Genomic DNA, 24,102 nt, shown 5'->3' with positions numbered 1-24,102 from the left:
ACTGCACAACTGCATTAATGGGATCTGTGGTCTTGCTACGTCTGTATCTGTTTGGTGGTGGTTAGTATCATACCTCTCAACTGTCCCTGATTTTGACTCAAATTCTAACTCTGTCCCACTTAATCCCTTCTAAATCTAGTGACTTTTGGAGGAAAGGTGGTGAATTACACGTAATGAATAATGACAACAATTAAGAGTTATAAACTTCATTTACCTCAGAAAATGTGATTAATTCATATGCTCTGAGTCTGTCAATGTGTCAAGTTAATAACACTAATATTTTAAATGTGTCCCTGATTGTCCCTGATGTTGTCATGACATGTCCCTGATTCAGTTATTTGTCCCCAATCGTTTGAGAGGTCTGGTTAGTATTTTCCTCAATGTGGGTCTTTGCACTTGTCAAGACCCTAACGTCAAGTAATTATATCTTCTCTATGAAAAATGATTGACAATACTGGATTTTTCTCAAAGCAGCACCGATGCGACTGCTTGTTTCTATCCTGCATTACTCAGTATCTGGATTTTTTTGCTGTTTTTATTTAATTTTAGAAATCATTTTGCTCTCTTTTTGTACTGAATTTAGGACATTTGTATAAATCTTATTTTTTATTCTTCCATTTTATTCAATTTACTATTTTATGACTCTTTTTCTTAGCACCTTGTCCCCTTTGCCCCTCAGACCTGACACAATCCCTTTTTGTCTGTGCTGTAGATATCATATTCTGAAGTGGCAGAGGGGTAGGCACTGGAGGAGTATTGGTGTCAGGGATAATAACTCCATGGCATCTGGCTAACCTGGTGACCAAGCAATGTCCAGGGATGAAATACTGTACTCCCCATAATTTAATATTCTGCACTATATCCAGAGAGCCAACTATTTCTAGTGGTTAAGCACAGCTAAAGGGCTAATGGAGTAGTCAAATTGTTTACCTAACAGACACAAGGTACAAAATTAGATTTTTACCTGTGGTTATTAGCTATATATATATATAGTTTGCAGACTGTCTAGTATGTACCTATGTTTGTATGTAGTATGCATTTATGAACAAGGGATCCAAGTGCCTTTCTTTAGGCATTTTACACTAATGCTAGGTCCATTCACAACAGCCTTGATATTATCATGATGTTGAACTCTTTTCATCAATAAAACTTGGTAAGGTGATAATTTTGGTCCATACTTGGCTGTTGTCATTTTCTTTAAGTTCAGAACCAAAGACTTGACAAGTTTTGGGTGAGGGTATGATTTGCTGCCATTCCCCTCTGAGTTGTCCTGGCTATGGTTAAGACTGAGGCTGTTAGCATCTTTGAGTATGTTATGGGAATTGAAGTAAGCCTTGGGCACTTCACCATTTACCAAAAATTCACTAATCTGAGAATGTTTCACTAGGAATTCACAGATTTCCTTTTTGGCCCAGTGTTGTTCAGATCCATCTGGATGATTATGAATGATCTCGACATCATAGTTGACCATGATTCTAGGACTCTCACAAAGATTTCCTTTCAAATACAAAGGACTTGGCTTTGCTCTGATTACTTGTATGTCTATCTCTAAAATTGTGTTGGAGCCGGTCTCTTGTTCTGACTGCCCTCCTTTTCAGTTCTAATTGCATATACCTCAGTTACAACCTCAACATTCTTGAGCTGATTGAATGCAGTAGGTGGAGTTCTGTAACCCATGATCAAGTTTTTCCCTTATTTGACTGATTCCTTTCAATATCCAGTGCAGGAGGTCCTGGAGATCTACTTACAGCTTATAATATGGCTGTAATTTGGCAATGGAACTGCTAGCCCCCACCTTGTATATGTCCAGTTCACCTCTAGCCATGGGAGGGAGGCATGGTTTTACTTAGGGCTCTGTCTCTTAAGACAGCAGGAGCAAAGGATAGGCTGTAAATGGTGGCATACTGTTTGCTATGATGTCATGCTTAGGTTAGGGTGTAAATGGTAACATACAGGCTGCTATGATGTCATGCTTAGGTTAGGGTGTAAATGGTAACATACAGGCTGCTATGATGTCATGCTTAGGCTTGATGAGTGCCATTTTCTTCTGATCGCTGTGAATTTGCTACTCAGTATTTTACAGCTAAGCTGGCATCCTTGTGGACTGAGTCATCTTCCAAGTTCAAAAAATTCTTGTGGTACTCCTGGGAAGCTGGGGAAGTTGGATTTGGTGTGAGTTCCTGGAGGTTGGCTGCCTTGTTTTGGTTTTCTTGATTTCAGGAATGTAGACCCTTACCTGGCTTGGATCCATGTCCACTGGACTCATCTTGGCCTATTTTGATATGCTTGGATCATTGCTTTTCTTAGTCATCACTACTTCCTCAGTACTGGGGGGGGTGGTGGTTTCCAGCAATATTAAATAAGTCTTTGTCACTCTAGTCTTAACAAAGAAGCATTTTGTCGACCATGAAAACCTGGAATATTACCTCCCTATTTCTAACTTCCCATTTACTGGTAAGGTTATTAAGCATGTTGTTTGCTCACAGCTTGAATCAATCTTTTCAGAAGTCTATATCCATAGCACTTTCTAGTCGGTTTGTGCAGCAGATACGGTACTGAGACTGCGCTTACTCAGGTTCTGCACTAGCCCCTGGTAGAAAAGAATCAATGTTGTTATCTTCTCTGTTCTTCTGGATCTTTCCTCTGTATTTAGCACAGCACACCATGACACTCTTCTTGATCACATTCAAATATACTGTGGACCCTTGGATATTATGTGAGAATGGTTTGTCTCCTTCCTTACAGGCCATGACAATGAATACAGCCGAGGTGATCTTTTCATAGCCTATCCTGCCACATCTTGAATTCCTGCACTAAGGCACTGTACAAGCACATCCACTCATGCATGAATCGTGCCATCCCAAATAGAACCAAGATGCTCTCCCCCCAAAAAAGGAAGCCAGTCTGGTGTCCCCTGCCATAAACAAACTTTACAACAAAAGGAAGAAACTGTTGCAGAAAAGAGGAAAATCCCACAATGCAAAAAAATCCCTTACCAGCCTCAGTAAGAAGCTGAGATCCCTCGTAAAATCCTCCAAAGCTAGTTACGAAAATAAAATTGCCAAAGATTCCAAAGACAGCCACAAGGCATTCTATAACTATGTCAAGAATCTAAATGGCAATGCTCAGATCTGCTCTGAGCTACAACAGAATGGCATTAAATATACTTATCCCAAGCTCAGAGGGAGGCAGGTATCTAAGGTAACTAATTGGATACTAGAAGAGCAGAGAGTTAGAGTCGAGATTACAGTGGAGAGAGCTAGATGAGTGTGAACCAAGATGCTTTGGTGGGGAAGCTAGATGGATTATTCTGGCCTAGGAAGGAAGGAAGCTGGTTTGTTTTATAATCATGGGAAAGAGAAGCCTGTTTCCATAATTCTAGAAAGACTGGAATGAGCTGTCTATAGTGTGTTGATATCCTATTGACTGTAAGCTGAAAAGGCTGAACTGTTATCCTGTGCAGCCTGTTAACTTTCTGTAAGTATTATTTTATTCTCTCAAACTGCATTTTTGCACAAATGGTGCCTCGAAGCAAAGATATCATTGAGTGTAAAGTAAACTGGAAGTTATGCTTTTGGTTTACTCCATCCCCAAGTCTAAGGGCAGAACTTTTCCTCTTTTTCACTGAGTTTGTAAAATAAAGCTAGCATTAACTATATGACTTGGTTGCAGGAGACTGCTGTTATTGTCAGAACTAGCCTATCTTTGCCACATTGGAGGTTCACTGGACAAAAAAAAATAGTTTTTGTTTTCTAAAACTGTAAGATCTACAAATTTTCTGGCCACTTGTTTGAGTTGGGATGCACACAAGTAGGCTTATGTGAGAATTACGTTTTGTCTTTATTGTTGTCATTTTTATTTTGTTTATTTCTGATACCTTTTCACTTTTGGATAATTAAAGTGTGTTTTTTCATTAAAAAGACTATATTTGCAATTCTAGTGGGAATAGAGTTGACCTGTAGTAGTCTGCAGACAATTAGCCTAGTATTTAGCTATAAACCTGAAAGTCATTACATGGTGCGGCTATTGTCATGGACTATGTGTATATTACCACTACCTTTACTGACAGACAAAGCAGAAAAAATAGACGCCCTTCTAAAAGCTGACACAACTAGTAACCAATGCCTATTTTCTGTGTAGGAAAGAACTGACCAAATTCTACTCAGTCTGCAGCCACGGATAGCCTTCATGGTGAAAAAAATCAACCCAAGTGTACCTCTGAGAAAGATGGAAGCTGAAGATGATGTGAAGACCTGTCTTGTAGATTTTGTTAGATATATGACTAGGGAAGGCTGCCTCAAGCCAAATCAGACAGAATTTTAGCATATCTGACTGTATATCCTTTCAAAGTCATTATTGACCTTGGAGACAATGATGCAGTTGACTATACAGTGAAAAACAAGGGGCAGTGCCTCAGCTGAAGCACATACCCTTATGGTATCATAACCAACCATTCTCCATGGACAAGCTGGTAAGGTCACAACTGGCTGATTTAATTCATATTTTTAGGCTATGCTTGGAACCTAATTGGAACAGTATGAATACAGACTGCAAATTCTAGCTTTAGAAGCATTTAAAAGGACACTCCCTAGTCACACATAAAAGTTAATATTTCAGTATACCTCCTAGTCTTTTGATCAATTAGCTGTTTAAGCAGAAGCTCCTAAAGCTGACTTGCCTGCAACAAGTGGTAGTAGCAAGCCCTCAATCAAGCACATGCCAGAGTCCATAAACAAAAATATTGTCAATTGAATTAGTTTGCTTTATGTGTTCTAAGTCAGACAACTTATCAAAGTATTTTACAGCTTGGAAGCAATGTGCGTTATGTGTTCTAAGTCAGGCCACTTAAAGAATTTTACAGCTTGGAAGTAATGTGTCTACAAAAACTAATATTATGAATTAACACATTTTTATTGCTAAACAAAATATGCCTAAAGTATACCACTGGAGTTAGACAGTGCTGAACAGTTAAATATTTCTACCCAAAAGTCAAGTTTTTCTTTCCAAAAAGTGATTTTCCTTTCCTGTAATCCATCACTATTCACATATAAAAAAAGCATCATTTAACAATTATGTTTGCTTTTCTTTCCTGCATTTGTCTCATCTGTTATATAACAAATGTTACTAAGAGTGACAGAGTAATTAAGTTAGGTCACTTATCCAAACTACAGAGCCATTAAGAAATCAATCCCTCTTAAACAATGACATTGAAATGTGTCTTAATAGTTACAGACTGCCAGCATCATAACTCAGATAAATATGCAACCTAGAGTCTGAACAAAGGCAGGGCTTTGAAGCTTAGTTTTCAGATGCAAATGTCTTTGCCTTTAATAAAACTCAGTGCCATCAAGAAAGAAAGCAAATATGTTCATCTAACTTTTCTATTTGATTTTTAATTTTTTTCTGCACTGTAACATCTGTAAAAGTGCATGTTTCTTCTGGTGTTTTTGATACGGCATTTTGCATTGTATACATTGTTTTGTTGAGACAAGTCTGTGAGTTGGGGAAAGAAGATTAACACCAAAGAATTTAATTCTAAATACAATATTTAAAACTGTAAATGTAACACAAATAATCTCAGCACAAGTATCACCTATAATCACAAGACTCAGATTTTCACGCTTGAACAGTGAACTACAATTGCTTCTTTGAAAATAACAATTAACACAGTTACAGTTTCAAGCCTGTCATTCAAACATTCCTTCAAATACAATAACAGAGATGGCCACAATGAAAATCAAAGGAATAAATTAATTAAAAATGTGGGCTGATGCTTACAGTGGAAAGCAGGCAGTCACAGCAATTTTATAAACTGATGAAAGAGAAAACCATAGTAAATGATCCCCTCATAATAAGGATTTATTTTTGCCACTCTAATACAACATCAGGACAGTGAAGACATTCACAGTAAAACAAAATTATGCTAGCCACGGCAGCCTACTTCAGGTAATTTTGGGGTATAACAAATTAGAAAATAATAGTAACTATTTAGTTTGATACAGAGGCATTAGCAATACAGAAACATTCACGATTTGCTGAAAGATATATGCTTTTTTCAGTTTTTGGGTGATGTTCTCTTTTACCTTCTAGGAGTATAGCATATGCATTATGTCCTTGTGCTTTCATGAACTTTATTAAATGTACTGTTGTAGTAGATGGAAGGAATTACTGGAATTGTTATGACTATATTAGTTAAAATACAATATGTGTGTGATCACAAAAATTACTATCAACCAGAAAAAATAAATAACGTGTGCATTGTAATAAAGGAGAGTAACTTTTTACCCAAGTAGAAGAGCAGACTATTCTAAGCAAAGTATAACACCTTATCTCAAAATTACTCAGGATTTCTTCAATCTAAATAACCATGGGAAAAAGTGGTGTGGGAGTATAGTCTGATGTACTGTCTGAGAGATATACAGACCTAGTGGAATGGCAGTAAGGTTTGGTTTGGGGGATTAGAAAGAATGGACATATCTGTTACTGGGATTTCATTATTCAAAACAACAAACTAAATCAGTGCAGGTACTGATATAGAAAGGTTTACGGTTTCATGAAAAGAAGTAGGGGTGGGAGCTCAGGAAGCTGAACTGAGTCTTAATGTTATGTCTGCTATATCAGAAGAGACAGCCAAACACATACCAAAGCAAAGGTATTTAACAAGTAGGAATAATACTTTACTAGATAAAATGTTAAGATCGGTACCAAGTAAAAGAAAGCTAGTTTCATGAGTTACCCTTTTTTAGATGGTGAGCATTTGAAGATGTACAAGACCAAGATAGCAATTCAACTAGATTTTTCTGGCTTGGTATTATGAAGTAGACAATATTTGCGGCACTTTCCCAGAACTCAAAAATATGACATCTAACCTAAGCTTTAGGATCCCTTTCATATTCCTGTCTATAAAATAAACTCCCATTTCAGTAAATAGCAATGAACATCATAGGTCTTATTATAAAGGTCAGTAATGGTCACCAATGTGCCCACATTTTCTGAAGCAGCACTCCTGTGGAGAGTAAATGCCAAAAGTATAGCAAAAACATAATACTATTTTTCTCTGGTAGGAATACATTGGGAAGTTCATACTAAACAAGACATCCTCTACATAGTGTGAAATAGCTGAGGATATCTACATACCACCAACAGAGAGATGCACCAGATGAATGTTTTAACAAGGCCTTAAAGCCAAATTAACAAAAGCTATAAAGAAGGAAGGCAAAATTGGTACCTACTGCTTCCCTATCTTTTTTTTTTTGCACTGAGGGAATTGCCCCAGGCCTAAACTGAATTAATTCAAGCTTTTAAATGGTAGGCACTTCTGAGGCTTGCTAAATATAGTAAACAATTTGAAAGAGGAAACCACTCCCTGTTATAAGTGTGAAAGAGCACTTTACCCACCTGCAAAAAGATTAAAAATGTAATACTCACAGTAAAAAATTAGGAGCACACAAAAAGTGTATAGGGAACACAACAGACAAAATCTATGTACATGATTATCTCAAAGACTTTAAAGTAGGGAAGAAGTGCTTGTATCAGTACCTACTGCCAAGAATAAGTTAGCAAAGTGAGGAGGACTTTTTAAAGCAAACTTTAAAGTGAGACAAAGGAGGAAAATGAGACCAGAACATTCTTACCATATAAATGTTATAAGTCCTTGAAAAAAACAGGTTTGTGCAGTGAGAATATTCACACAAGATTTGTTAGAGGCTCCTTAGAGTCTTAAGGTGGAGGTTAATTGTCTTGGACTGGATTTTGAGTTGAGACTGTCATTGTTATTCAGTCAGAGGTGAATCCACGTGTCTGGAGAGAGTTTACCACAAAGGAAAAAGTCTCCAACTGTCCAGAGTGTGATGCTCCAGGGAAGCTGTGTAATTGCAGGTCTAGAGTGGGATGTTCTAGTTGTGAACCAAGTTCATTTAAAGTCTGACAAATTAGTTGTAGTTGGATAATCAGAACTAATTCCCTGTAACAAACTGGTTTTAGTTAGATCAGAAGAACTAATTCTACTAGTGGTTCCAGGACTTTGAACCATCACAGGACTACCAAAATTAGCTTTCATTAGACTTCATCAGATGTTTCTATATGTTTATGAATTCCCAGCTGGAATCTTTCCTCATCTCTAGCTTCTCCTCAACTACCTGTCTCACTGCAAAGAACTGGTTGAAAAAAGCTTCCTCCTGAGCTAAATCTGAACTGCTCATCTCCCATCTTACCTTCTACTACGCTACTTATCAAGCCTCCTGTTTAGCACTTTCTTACAGTGTGACAGTTCAATAGCTCAGTATTGCACATGGTTGTGGATGTCCCATTTATTCTTTGTACACTGGCATTAGAATGCTTATTCTTCAGTCAACTGGGATAAACTTTTCTGTCCATACTGTTACGACTTCCCTCTGGAACCATTTCTCCCCTTACTCCCCCAACATCTTGATCATGTCTGGCATTACTTCATTTGAGCCTGTTGCTTTTTCCAACATGTGCAAACCACACAGATTCCATCTCAGTTTCTACATTAAACATTACCTGGCCACTGATTTAATAGCCATTCATATATGCCATCCATGGTGGTCTGTCTGGTGTCCTGATATCAACATAAGTTTGGGCTACTAGGACTGTCAAAATATTTCCTCCACACAGAATGTCTACATCATTGCATTACATTCTTAATGGCACTAGGTAAAATTATATTCAACAATTTATTGTACAGTGCAGGTGAGGACTAGTTGTGATAGTATGGCTACTGATAATTGGGAAACGATTACAGTATTAACCATAAGTTACTGAAATGCTCCTCTGTGCAGGATGCAGAGTGTTTGTGGACATCTTGGTGTCAAGCTGGGAAATTATTACAGTATTACCCATAAGTTACTGAAATGCTCCTGTGTGCAGGATGCAGAGTGTTTGTGGACACCTTGGAATCAAGGAACATTGTCCATCCATACTGTGCTTGGAGGGCCAACATTATACTACTGTTATCATGTTTGTGCTATGGAATATCTCATCCTACCTGCATCGATCGTACCTGCTCCTTATTATGTAAGATGACAAAACTTTGTCTTATATGTAACTATGGAACCACTGTATGCACTATAGTAATTGCAGTTTGTGCGCCAATGTCAACATATGTTGTCTCCAGAAAAAATCCTGGTCAGTGACATTAATCAGAATACAAGTCATTTAAATGTCATTTAGTGTCATGTACGCTAAAAAAGTTTACTTATGCTGCAGAGTTTTACTGTAACTAATTACAAGTATTTAAAGTGCCTGTGAAGCTCTTGACATGGTATGTTGCAATACAACATTGCTCGTCTAGATTTTCCAGCTAAATTTTGTTGGCTGCAGTCACTTTCTGGGTTACGGCTGTTATTATTTATTTACCATATGCATCATCATATGGTGTGAACCAAGTTCATTTAAAGTCTGACAAATTAGTTGTAATTGGAAAATCAGAACTAATTCCCTGTAACAAACTGGTTTTAGTTAGATCAGAAGAACTAATTCTACTAGTGGTTCCAGGACTTTGAACCATCACAGGACTACCAAAATTAGCTTTCATTAGACTTCATCAGATGCTTCTCTATGTTTATGAATTCCCAGTTGGAATCTTTCCTCATCTCTAGCTTCTCCTCAACTACCTGTCTCACTGCAAAGAACTGGTTGAAAAAAGCTTCCTCCTGAAAAAATCTGAACTGCTCATCTCCCATCTTACCTTCTACTACTCTACTTATCAAGCCTCCTGTTTAGCACTTTCTTACAGTGTGACAGTTCAATAGCTCAGTATTGCACATGGTTGTGGATGTCCTATTTATTCTTTGTACACTGGCATTAGAATGCTTATTCTTCAGTCAACTGGGATAAACTTTTCTGTCCATACTGTTACGACTTCCCTCTGGAACCATTTCTCCCCTTACTCCCCCAACATCTTGATCATGTCTGGCATTACTTCATTTGAGCCTGTTGCTTTTTCCAACATCTGCAAACCACACAGACTCCATCTCAGTTTCTACATTAAACATTACCTGGCCACTGATTTAATAGCCATTCATATATGCCATCCATGGTAGTCTGTCTGGTGTCCTGATATCAACATGAGTTTGGGCTACTAGGACTGTCAAAATATTTCCTCCACACAGAATGTCTACATCATTGCGTTATATTCTTAATGGCACTAGGTACAATTATATTCAACAATTTATTTCACAGTGCAGGTGAGGACTAGTTGTGATAGTATGGCTACTAATAACTGGGAAACAATTACAGTATTAACCATAAGTTACTGAAATGCTCCTCTGTGCAGGATGCAGAGTGTTTTTGGACACCTTGGTGTCAAGCTGGGAAATGATTACAGTATTACCCATAAGTTACTGAAATGCTCCTGTGTGCAGGATGCAGAGTGTTTGTGGACACCTTGGAATCAAGGAACATTGTCCATCCATACTGTGCTTGGAGGGCCAACATTATACTACTGTTATCATGTTTGTGCTATGGAATATCTCATCCTACCTGCATCGATCGTACCTGCTCCTTATTATGTAAGATGACAAAACTTTGTCTTATATGTAACTATGGAACCACTGCATGCACTATAGTAATTGCAGTTTGTGCGACAATGTCAACATATGTTGTCTCCAGAAAAAAACCTGGTCAGTGACATTAATCAGTATATGAGTCATTTAAATGTCATTTAGTGTCATGTACGCTAAAAAAGTTTACTTATGCTGCAAAGTTTTACTGTAATTAATTACAAGTATTTACAGTGCCTGTGAAGCTCTTGACATGGTATGTTGCAATACAACATTGCTCGTCTAGATTTTACAGCTAAATTTTGTTGGCTGCAGTCACTTTCTGGGTTACGGCTGTTATTATTTATTTACCATATGCATCATCATCATCATACCTGCCCTCTGCTTTTACCCATTATGAAGCTTGTACGTAAGTCCCAGCATGGATTTCTCATATAACAGCTTTGTATTAGTGAACATTATGAAGTAGCCATATGACCCCCTAAACCAAGCCAATGGAATGCAGTGATGCTCCCTTAATATGTAAAAGGGAACTCAGGGTACAGTGAATCACAAATGAGGTTCATAGCATAACTGAAGTAAGTGAAACATATTTTTTTTCTTCAGGGGAATCTTAACCTGTTAGTTAAACAACCAAAACACTTTATTTGATTTAATATAATTTATGCTGTTCCTCGAGAATTAGTCATGTGCTCAACACCATTTACCCTCACTTTTAAATTTATTAAAATGTTACCATGAGTAAGTAGCATAAATGATGTTTTAGATCACTGTAAAATATGACTCATTAATGACTTTTTAACAAAAACTACATTAGTTATGGACATCTAGAAAAAACATCTCTGACAATGCTATTCATAATTAATTCAGATCATGGAGTGAGATTCTTTATTAAAAAAATATTTCACAAGTACATCCAAAACAGGTTACCTTTTAACAGATAAAGTTCCTTAGGCACTCTGTCTGCAAGGAAAGTCATTAAAATATAATCCTTTAATGAGTGCATTTTAACACATGCCTTATTTCTTTTATTCAAAGAGTTCCATCTGATGGATTGTTTTTATCATCTTCTGTAAATTAATTTGTAATTATGATATTGTCTAGCATTGACTGTAAATGGTATTGAATTTGTAACACTAGTTAATATATCCCCTTGTTAATTTGAGAGATAAAGATTTGAAATGCAAAAATGCAAATAGTGTGTGTGTGTGTGTGTGTGTGTGTGTGTGTGTGTGTGTGTGTGTGTGTGTGTGTGTGTGTGTGCATGCAGCTTCTGGCATTTTCTCATGTAAGCTTTTGGTATGTGCATATAAGATGTTTCTCATTGAGAATAGCTGTTCCTTAAAATAATTTTCTCTCTCTTGCACTTTTCAAATCTTTGTTGTAATTACATATTCATTATTTCAAGATTCATACTTTTGCCTCTGTTTGCGTTTTAATTGCTATAGCTACATCTCATCAGTGCATTCCAGATTCAGGAATATATTGATATCCACTTTTTTAAATTCATCTGTATTTTTAGACTTCATTTGATTTTATTTAGAAGGTACTGTAATTTTACTTTAGCCTGCATTATTTTGATATCTACTTGCTACTCCGTAATTATTGAAAACATACTCTTATATAATTAAATGCCAATTATTGCCTTCACCATATTTGAGAAGCATAGCTTTGAACATATAATTTGTTTTATGCTAAGACATAATGTTGCATTTTTAAAGCTGTTAGCTGTTGCTTCACTAAAGGACTTTATCCGTACAGGACTGTAAGTGCTAAAAAGTATAAACAATAGCTAAAATTATTTACTTATATTCCATTTGTAGGGTGATATTATACAAGCCACAAAACATAAAGAATAATACTAGTTGTGTGAAACAAAAACATCTACTTTGTTATTGAAAAGAAGGGCTCAGTATTGCAAAATTGTGAATATAATTTTTTTTTCTTTTCTTTTTTTCCCCTTTTTTGCTATTTTTATAAATTCAAATTACATGAATGTTTGGGACTGAATGTGTTATTAAGTGCTTTTATTAAAAAGATATTTGCACATCTTTAATTAGAATTTTAATTTTTAATGAAATTGAAATTCACTTGGGATGATGGTGCACAAGTGTTCTAACAAGACTGACTGATTAGCAAAGCCATGGGTAAATGATTACTGTCCTCAGGCCTCTCTGGATGGAACCCCCCTAGGAGTATTATATATGACAGATAACTTCACTTTCCTGGTAGAATACCATACATTTTGCATTAAGCTGTCATGTCACTGAGTCAGTGTACCATGTTTTCCAGACACAGAAGTGGTATTGTGTCTTGTTCTGTGGCATATCATCATCATCAATTAATGAGCAACTGTTTTACATAATTTAAAAAATTCAGCTACATTGGCATTGTTTTTACAGAGTAGAACATCACTAATAGAAAGTCCATAAACAACACCTATGCAAAAGCTTTAACTTGACCCAATAACATGTTAAGTTGATTTTGCAATGCTAGAATGACTCATTATCATTATAATGGAATAGGGCTGTTACTGCTATTTATTGTAGTTATCCATTTGTTAGAAGGCCTAATGTCTCTGATAAATACAATATTAGTAAGCGGTATGTGTTTGATATATATATATATATATATATATATATATATATATATATATATATATATATATATATAAACAACTATATTGTGGATAAATATCATTTATTTAAATGCATCCACAATGAATCTATTCACAAGTATGAATTTATGTGTGATAGTGTCATATTTATCTCTTGCTTGATTGCATTATATACACTGCAGCATACTTTCATTTTTAAAGTACATTTGCTTTATTCTAAAATTAATTCTTATTTCCCTGTGAGTGGACAGGAAGTACAGAGTGCTTGAGATAATAAAATGGTTCATGTCGTCCTGCCCACAGGAATTACAATATGTTAGGAAAAAAAAAAACAAAGGATATGTTACATGTCACTTTAACTCCAGCCAAGACTCTTTATGATGCAAGAAGACTGTTTGGAATCTATGGTGCCACAGTCATTAGTTGTCAACCTAGCTGAATGCTGTTAATGCCGCTCTGGGCGCTGGAAGCTCAGTGCCATGACTGAAGTCAAATAGAGAGAGATAATCAGCATTCAGAGAAGGTCACTGGGTGTGCAAATTCAATTATAGCAATGTCAGCTCTCCAGGGAATAAAAGAACATAAAAGTGCTAACACTTGTTCTGACATGTTCCACTGTTTGGCCCCCTTTCCTTATGATAACTCATAGCAGAGTTGTCTGGCACAGTTAAAGAAGTGCTACCGTTATGCTTTTGGAAAGAATTAATGTCAGTCTTTAAGTTGTGAGGTTCACTTTCAGGACGTTGTGATAATTTTAGATCTTATTTCATAACTATGTATTTAACCATCATCAAAAGTGTTTTTTATAAAGAGGCCAAGTGCTGATTTTTATATTATTAAAATGCTTTCCTCAGACTAGATCTCAGAAAGATAGGTCTTGGTGGAAGATAAATCAGAAAGCACATTTTTAGACAGATTTTTTTTCTATTTTTGTTCGACAGCTGTGAATGCTGGACAATTTTCTGCCCAATTTAAGGAATGATTTAAATGTTTTAAATAAGCAGTCTTGCATACCATTAATATTGTATATATAGAAGGTATTTTAATTGTCTTCATGTTTTTAAAGACAAGTAGTTACAAAAAAACATGCAGCATGCAGTTGTCAAGACTTCTGTTTGTGATAAATATTTAAGTAGATCCCTTATCATGCCAGATAGAAAGATGTAATAAACAAAGTGTTTTTTTTTTTCAACTTTTTTTTATCCATTAACTAGGTAAATGGACCGATCACTCTTGTACCCTTTTCAACAGTGTTCCATAATGCAGGAACATGGCAAAATTAAGGAGCGAATCTACCAACTTGTTTTGGGGAAGTACATACCTCTCAACCTCTCGGGACAAGAAATCTGGACAAAGCTAAAAATAATGGGGGGGCAAAGCCCCAAAAATAGGGCCAAATTGTAAATATTGCTGTCTTATAAACTTAGAAAGTTGCTAGAATCAAAAAGTCTAGTGTTACCATACATTTTCGGAAGGATGTGAAGTCTGAAACTCAAATGTCTATCATTAGTGAATTCAATCCTCACCAATTTTCCGCAAGAATCCAGAAAACCAGAAACCGTTATGAGGAACAGATCAAAAATATGAGGCAAAAGTCTGGACATTCTGTGAAAATCTGGACAGCTGAGAGGTATGGGGAAGTGGGAGGAATCAAGATTACCCAGAGAAATCCCATGCAAAGCGAGGGATAATATACAAACTCCACCAACACAATGATATATGGCCGGGATTAAACTCCAGTGTTAAACAAGAAACATCTTTATTAAATTATCATGTATGACATAGGCAATGTTACATTTATATAAATGAAAATAAACCATAGCAACTCCATCTCAGTTGCAAACATTTTACATTCCAAACAGTATCGACACAGCTGTAGCCGCAAACTTTGTACATCGCTTATTATATACATCCAGTCATTGTCAGTCAACCATTACATAGCTCATTCAATGACTGCCTTCTTTTAAACATCGTTCCCCCTCTGCATATACTGATCCTATGTTTCCTGTTTTTTCCTATTTAATTTGCAAGTGCCCATTTCTAAAGATCCCAGTCTCAGTTATTTTATTTCCGTTACTATCATCGCTACTTTTTGATTTTCGTTTTCTAGTAATTGCTTTTTTGAGAGCCATCATAATTAGACTCAGCAAGGCCTCATTATGTTTAGGCAATTCTGATTCTGTATCATAACTAAAAAAATGATTTCCCTAGTTACTCTAATTTGCTCACCTAGCATCTCCAACAGAACAGTCTGCAGGGAATCTTTAAAGTCTGCCAATTCATTACTCTCCCAGAAAATATGATCCCAGTTACCTCTTTCTTTCCCATCACACCTTCAACATTTGCTGTCTACCTCAGGAAAAATTATTTGAAGTCAGCTTGGGGTATAAAAATGCCTATGCAAACACTTCCAGGCAGAGATTCTAAATCTTCTAGATTTTGTTGCATATTTGGGAGACATGCATATATCCCCCATTGCTATTTTTTGTGACCTGCTTATCTAATTTCTCTTCCCAGTCCTTCCTAACCTCTTCTGACTGATTCTTATAGTTATCATGCAATATTTTATATGCTGTACTAATTATTCATTTCTTAATTGCAACTTCTGTTCTAGATTCTACTAAAAACTCTAACAATGCTGGTCTTCCATTTAGGACTTCCCTATTTCTTTCTCTTTGCATATACTCTGATATCAATCCCTGATATGGAAGGCAATCTCTAGCTTGCAGCCCTAATAAGTCCTTGGCGTCTTCCCATTCTGTTACCTTTCTCTCTGTAGTTATTTGCTCCCAATATCTTGGTTCCTTTGTCAGTTTTCTCCAATATATTCTGCCCCCCTCTTGTCTATTGTCTGCATCCCTAATTGCATTCATCTCTATCAGCAGATTCTCCTTTCTCCATTCCCATGTTGGGTTAGTTCTTAGAAGACCGTCTGCTACTTTATGAATATAATATTCTGTATTATTATTGTTGTTCTCCTTAAACGTCTGCACACACTCCACAGCTTTGATGCAGAGACTGTACCACTGTGCTACCTGTGAAGCATGTTATTTTATCGTGTACCAAAGATGAATGCCTTAAAGATGTGTACATGTAATGAAAGATTAGTAGAAGTTGCAATAAATGTAATTTAACTCCCTTCCCTTTTTGAAAAGCTGATGAATCAGAGGTTATCTGCTAATTATTGTTCTGTTGACTGCATGGTACCAGAAAAAAAGTATAAAGAAAGGACATTGAGGACATTACTATGTAAGTATTCCTCTAAATAGGAATATGGTATGTTATAAAGGAATGAATGAGCAAATAGCAAATAGTGACAGGAGAGGGCTCTATGAAACCCAAAAATAGATGGGTGGCTTCTCCATATTAGAACTATATGAATAGGTGCATGTACTGAAATTGGTACACCTGTATATATGCATGTGTACATTTATGTATGTGAGTATATGTGTATATGTTTATGTTCATTTGATTTGAGTGTGTGTGCATGTCTGTGTATGTATATGTGTATATCCATTTGGGTTATAGATGTGTGCATACATTTGTGAGTGTGTCTCTACATGTTTGCATACTGTTGTATGTGTGTGTGTGTGTGTGTGTGTGTGTGTGTGTGTGTGTGTGTGTATACGTACATATGTAGATATGTTCATGTATCTGTATTAATACATGTGTGCATATATTTGTGTGTAGGGGTATGTGTGCATATGTTCCTGTTTGTTTATACGTGTGTGTGTGTGTGTGTATCTATATATATATATATATATATATATATATATATATATATATATATATATGGTTCCACTTCATATCATCGAATTACCATTTCATCGAATTGCAAATCATCGAGACCAAATCGAATCTCAAATCATTGAAAACTATGAAGCAACCACAAATAACATCCCAGGCACTTTGTACTATGTTTATGCAGTGGGGCAAGCCCCCCTGCACCCCCCATGTGGGGGCTTCACCCCCAGTTAAATATACCAACTTCAAGGTCGCACTACAGTGGGGTTAGGAAATTACCTTCCCCCCCCACTGTAGTGCGACCTTGGAGTTGGTATATTTAATTACAGGGGGTGTGGGTGGTGCAGGGGGACTTGCCCCCCTGCATAAACATAGTACATAGTAAAAACATTGTGGAATGTTATTTGTGGTTGCTTCATAGTTTTCAATGATTTGAGATTCGATGAAATGAGTTTTCGATGAAATGAGTTTTCGACGATTTGGTCTCGATGATTTGCAATTCGATGAAATGGTAATTCGATGATATGAAGTGGAACCATATATATATATATATATATATATATATATATATATATATATATATATATATAATATGTGTATGTGTGTGTGTGTGTGTGTGTGTAAATATGTGTGTGTGCATACATTTGTGTATGTTTGTGTGATCGTGCATGTAGGTACAAGTATGCGTGTGTGTGTGTGTGTGTGTGTGTTCATGTGTGTGTGTATGTGGGTTCATGTATGTGTGTCTGTGTGTGTGTGTTCATGTGTGTGTGTGTTTGTGTGATCATGCATGTAGGTACAAGTATGCGTGTGTGTGTGTGTGTGTGTGTGTGTGTGTGGGTTCATGTATGTGTGTCTGTGTGTGTGTGTTCATGTGTGTGTGTGTTCGTGTGTGTGTGTGTTTGTGTGTGTGTGTGTTCGTGTGTGTGTGTTCGTGCGTGTTTTTTTGTGTGTGTGTGCGTGTGTGTGTGTGTGTGTGTGTGTGTGTGTGTGTGTGTGTGGTAGATGCAATGATCACACCCCTCTTTCCCTCTTCCTTTTTTGCAAAGGAACAGGATTCACTTGACAAATCTTAAGAACATTTTATTTTACTGGATGGCCTGCACCTATCCCCCAAGGTTTCATATTTTGGCTAGAACTTTGTCCACAACATAGTGACTTTTTTTAGTGGTTGCAGTCTTCAGTTGGTTCCAACATAACAACTAAAATATTTCTCATAACATAAAGGTGTTACTGCTCAGTACTAGGAGCCCTAGCAAGCCACTCTATTCCCTACATGCAGCCCTTACATTGGAGAACAGCAAGGTATGCATTGTTATGGAGACCTGGTTCAAGTTCATTGAAATCACCTCTTCATTACAAATTTTCAGTATATCACATGTTAAGGACCACTGCACTACATAATGAAACTAAATGCAGGGGCATCTCTATATCTGTAAAAAAAAAAAAAAACAATCTCCAGACTAGTTAGACAAGATAAAAATCTGTAACTCCAGTGTACCATAACAAGACACCTTATCACATCATGGCTAAATAGCATAGTGTGCCTATACATTAAGCCAAACACCATTCTCCTAGGTGACTTCAAGTGCCCCTCCATTAATTGGGAGATGTATGCATACTCTAACATATATGCCCACAGATTTCTAGACTTCATCAATGCAAATACTCTTTGGGCCAGTTAGTCCGCACCCTAACCAGGGATAATAGAATCTTGGACTTTGTCTTCTCACCAGTATGGGACGTCACTTCTCTGTATAAATTGTAACTCCTTCCATGGACAAATCAGACCACAAAGCAGTTACATTCACCTTAGGACTGAAGCAAGAAACATCCACAATATCTTGGCCTTCAGAGATTACACTAGGACTAGCCTACTCAGGGTGAGTGATGGTCTGACTAAGTTCAAATGCTTTCCAATCCAATGACCACACTGCATAATCCAATGACCACGCTGCATAATCTGATGACCCCACTGCATACACAGAATCCCTTACTGCCAAAGTCTTTGCACAAGTAAAGAGCTGCATAGATGCATATATCCCTCTCCAAAGTAAATGCAATGCCAGCTTCAAAAATAAACCCTTGTGGTGAAACCCAAATATAAACAGGATCTATAACAATAAAAAACAAATAAATTAATTAATAAAAACTCATTGTTTATAAAAAAATAAATAAATGTAACTTTTAAGATGCAAACAAATTTCTTTCTAAACTTATCAGGGAGTTCCAGACCTTGATCAAATCAACGTCATCCCCCTCTAGCCTCCCATGTCCCCAGATTTCATACCCTTATTGACACCTCTCCCTCAAATCTCCCTTGAGCAAGTCCTCAAGGCACTATCCAAGGCCAAGAACACTGCTTCTGTGGGGCTAGGTAACATAGCAGGTTGTTTACTGGACAGCCTGAAACAGGACTTGTTAGACTTCCTACAGAGGTTATCTAATGCCATCCTCCAAACTGGCTTTGTGCTAGATGAAAGGAGGACTGTAGATGCCTTCCCCCTTGCACAAAGGTGGAGTGTTAATGAACTGAGAAATTATAGACCCATAAATGACCATCATTATCTGTAAGGCTATGGAAAGGATCACTATGGAATGAATAAATAAGGACAGGCTCTCAATCCAGGTCAGTTTGTATTTGTTAAAAGCAGATCCTGCCTACTTAATCTGGTTGACTTTTTCTGAAAATGTTACTGAAGCAATGGCTAGGAGCAAATCAGTGCTGCATATCTATACCTCCCAAAGGCATTCAAAAGCATCACACACTCAAGCATAGTAGGTAAACTCATCGTCAGCCTGCTTTTCCTCATTTTCTACATGAGGTCAGGGTGTATTGTCAATGCTAAACACAGAAACCTGATCTCAACCACGATGTAGGCATATGATAAGCAAAATTGCATTCAATAATCCAAAGAGTAGGTCAGTAGACGTAGTAATGGTATAAAAAATCTTCTTTAATCTTAAAACACAGTGGGTAAGCGCTTTCGCGTGGTCACAGCCACGCTTCCTCAGACAGTGAATAACCCCACACATATACTTTAAATAACGTAACAATTAAGAACCACCCCCATTTAATTAGTAACTTCAATCAGCAGTTAAAAAGACATTCTTGACAAACAAATAAAACGTTCTCATTTCAAAAGGTTCTTTCAGAACTGACTAATATAAAGTCGGCAAGCAGTTCATTGCATAATGTTTAACTGTATTGTGCTCACAGAACCGAACAAACAGTTAAAAAATCACAGTTTATATAAAAAACTGTTTTTTTTGTGTATTGTCAATGCCTGCTATCTCTCTTGAATCAATGCCAAACTCTTCTTTCTTCAGCAGTCATGACTGACTCTCTCAGGTTTTCTCTCACACACAAATCCATCTCTTTGCTAGATGTCCTTATTTCCTCTTGCCATTTTCTTGTCTCCCCTTCTTTATCAGAATGTCTTCTGCTTTCCTGCACATGTGCATAAACCACCATAATCTATTCTCTTTGAATTTCTCTGAAAGTGGAGTTACTTTGGTTTCTTCTCTCATGTCTTCATTTCTTTGTCTGCCCCATAGTGTGCATCCTACCACCCACCTCAGGCAATTCATTTGCATCACGTGTAGGTGTGTAGGTTCCTTAGCTGTTCTGCATTAAGTGCCCAGGTTTCTGTACCATACGATAGTGCTCATTGCAACACTGTTTTATACACCTTCATTTCAGCTTCTCTGGCATTCCTCTTGCACACACTAGACCTCAGATACTATGTCTGACAATCTGTGCCAGTTGGCTGCAGCCCATCTAAATTTAGATTTGACCTCCATATTCAGACTTCTCATCTCTCCAACCACCCCTTCCAGATACTTCAAGTTGTTAACCTGTTCCACTATTTCCCTTTGTTCTCATTTCTCATTGTCTTCTGACTTTCCATATTTGCTGCCACGACAAATGTTTTGTCTGTACATAGTTTTTTTCTCATGTGCCTTTAGCTTTGTATTCCATTCTTCTATCATTTGCTGAAGGCCCTTTTCAGAACCTGCTTATAATGCCACATCATCTGCATACAGCAGCTTTGTTGCTCTGTCCTCTCCAGTTTGTTTGCTAATGAAGACCATTACCAGTATGAACAGCAATGGGTTCAGAGTTAAACTCTGATCCACACCCACTCCCACTGGGAACCCCAATGTGAGTCTGAATACTGTCCTAGTAGATAAACTATCCCAGCTAAATGTTAACTCCTGAGTAACTTATTGGATAGCAAACTTACTCACAAACAGAACCCAGGCAATTAGGGTGAGCTGTTCCACCTCTTACAAATGACTTATCAATAGCAGTGTGTTCCAGGGTTCACTCCTTGGACCACTCTTCTTTGGCATTCATTTCTCAGAGGTTAAAGCTACTGTTGAGAGTTTATGGCTGACCAGGATTGCAAATGACTGCAAATTTGGTGCTATCATAAACTCCCTGGAGCACACCAAGATTCTCCAAGATTGCATTTCTCAAAGCAAAAGCTGATGTCAAAACCTTGGACTAAAACAGAATACCAAGAAATATATAACTGTATCCTTCATTTTCAAGGAGGCCCTTGTAACTATATCATTGAAAACACACCCCTGAAAATTGATCCACTAGTTAAGGAGCTGGGAACCTAAGTGGGCAGTGAACTGTCTGTCAATCAACACATATCCACTGTTGTAAGAAAATGCTTTTTCACCGCAGAGTTTATTACTAAGGACATGGTGTTCAGGTCCAAGGAGAGGATCATTTCACTGTATTCTGCACTCAACAGGCCAGTCATTTAGTATAATGTTTGCTTTACTATGTACCTATCCAGATATTTGCTACAACTCCGAAACCCACAATTCTTTCTTAATAAAAAAGCATCAGAGGTCCAAATGATAAAAACTATACATCCCATCTCAAAGCCTTGTCCGTCTTCTTGGCATCATACAGGCTACTGAGAAGCAATCTCTGCCTCACATAAACAGCTTCAATGACCCCCATCCTGTCAGACATCTGTCCTGAGTTATAGCATCCAGCAGTGTGTCAGAGATTGATTTAACACTGCTACTGTTCCCTGTAGATTATTAGTAGGCAGCTATACCACATGGCAAATATGTCTGTCTCAAGGATATGATGACCGACATAGCAAAGTCGTAGATATCTATTTGCCTGGGAACTACCCCTGGAATTAAAAAGTCCTCTTACAGGGTGGCATTCTACTTCTATTCAGATTAAAAGAAATATTCTTAATATTGTGTTTGAGTGCCATGTTGCTATACATTTAAATTCAACACAAAGGAAAGGGGTAAGGTGCAGAAAAAGCAAGAGTGGAAGGGAATGAAATAATGAGAAATCATTTTCTGGGTATATGCTCAGGAATAAAGGACATTCTCCATAAATCCACATCTTTAGTCTTTGAAGGTTAGGCTGAAAGACTGCAGATATGATGGTCTCTGCAGTAGAAGGAAGGTCAGAAGATAGTGGCAATCAATAAAAGCCACTTCACTGGACACTGTTACTGGGAAGCAGACATGCAGGTGCATGTGAATTTGTTTTGGGAGTGGGAGAGAATGCAGACTATGGAAGAGGGGATGTGTACCTGAATCACAATTAAAGGCACTGAAAGAAAAATTGGGGGGGGGGGGGGTCATGGTATGGATGTCACCAAGCATAACTGTGTTGGCATTTATACACATCTGTCTATGGGGTACTACTAAAAATGCATGAATTATACATGGAAAATGTAGGATATAGACAATTAGAGCACAATTCTGGCTGTTTGAATATATCAAGACACATTATATAGACTGAATCAGTCTGTATCCAGCACACATGTTGGAAGTAGAGAAGGTCAGGAAGGATTAACTAAAGGTATAGAATTAGATAGGAATAGAGCTGTACCGTGTGGATGAATACAGGTACAGAACAATTGTATATAACTGACAAGCGGATATGTAGGTCTTTTTTCTCTTTAAATATTTTTGTATTTGGCTTTAAATGGCAGCATGCTGCAATTGGTTAATTAGTTAATTGTTTTTAGCATAGGGTATTTAAATGTACAATTTTGTGGGATTTCAGACTCTGATGAAGCCCATGTGTTTGTGTATAGGGTGAAAGTGCTCAGTCTGTATTGTTTGTTTTATGAAAGTAGCCATGTCTGTGCTGGAGCTTTGTTGTTTTTGTTTGTTTTGTTCTAACACTAAGTTTGGTAGTGTGTGTCGGTGGTGTGAATACAGGTACAGCTAAGAAACTGGGAAATAAAAATGATCCTTCAATATATTCTGTATGCAAAAATGGACAAGAAAAGCAAGCAAAAGGTAGTTTAACTAAAATAGGTAGTGAAGGAGTACAAAGGGAAATCAATAGCAGACATAAAACTGATTGTCCTGAATTTGTAAAGAAAGAACTAAGAGACAGATCGCAAGGCAAATAGAAAAGCAAATACAAATTTAATTTAATTGCTGAACATACCTCCACGCAATCTGTTATCTAATGAAATAATAATCAAATGAGTTGAACTGCTGATGAGCTAATGAAACTGAGGCTATAACTCTCTGACCAGATTAGAGAATGAATTAAAAAAAAACAAACAACAAAAAAACAAACCAGACATGGAATTTGATAAAGTGCATCAGAAAATATTTTAACATTAAATGTGGTCATATGCTGACTTCTCAAGTATCCCTAATTTGGATGAACATTCTGACTTTTAGGCCTGATTTGCCACTGCACAGGATGTCCATGTTTTGGTGGTATGCCCCAATTTTCAGGCTTGATTAACCCCTTCATACAATTTTTTTGAATTTGTCTCATCTCATCGCACATGGCTTTTGAAATTACCAAGTTGTAGCAACAACAGTTTAAACAACAGGAGACACATCTTAACATCTTTTTCTGAAACAAAAATAAAACATTTGTGTGGTGGTATTTTGAAGTTCAATTCATGGAAGCCTATAGAATATACACCGACTGACAATGTGAGTATATTCCGCCTCATTTTTATCTGTTTGTTAAACATGTTCATGAGTATCTCACATTGTTACTGAAAATGGGAAGAGCTATGTATCCTTTGGTATTCAGATTTGATGCTAATTAGATGTTCAGATTTTAGCAGTATGTTCCTAATATGGGTCTACGTCAAAAGATCCATTGGACAAATCATTAAAACCCAGACCATATGATCGACAATTCACTCACTTGAAAAAAAATTCAAAGCCAAGCAACACCTGCATACT

The sequence above is a fragment of the Protopterus annectens genome, chromosome 5.part1 (assembly GCF_019279795.1).
Source record: "Protopterus annectens isolate FY-2018-M chromosome 5.part1, PAN1.0, whole genome shotgun sequence".
Lineage (NCBI taxonomy): Eukaryota > Metazoa > Chordata > Ceratodontiformes > Protopteridae > Protopterus > Protopterus annectens.
The sequence above is the reverse complement of the archived record's forward strand: the minus strand, read 5'-3'. Positions refer to the sequence as shown.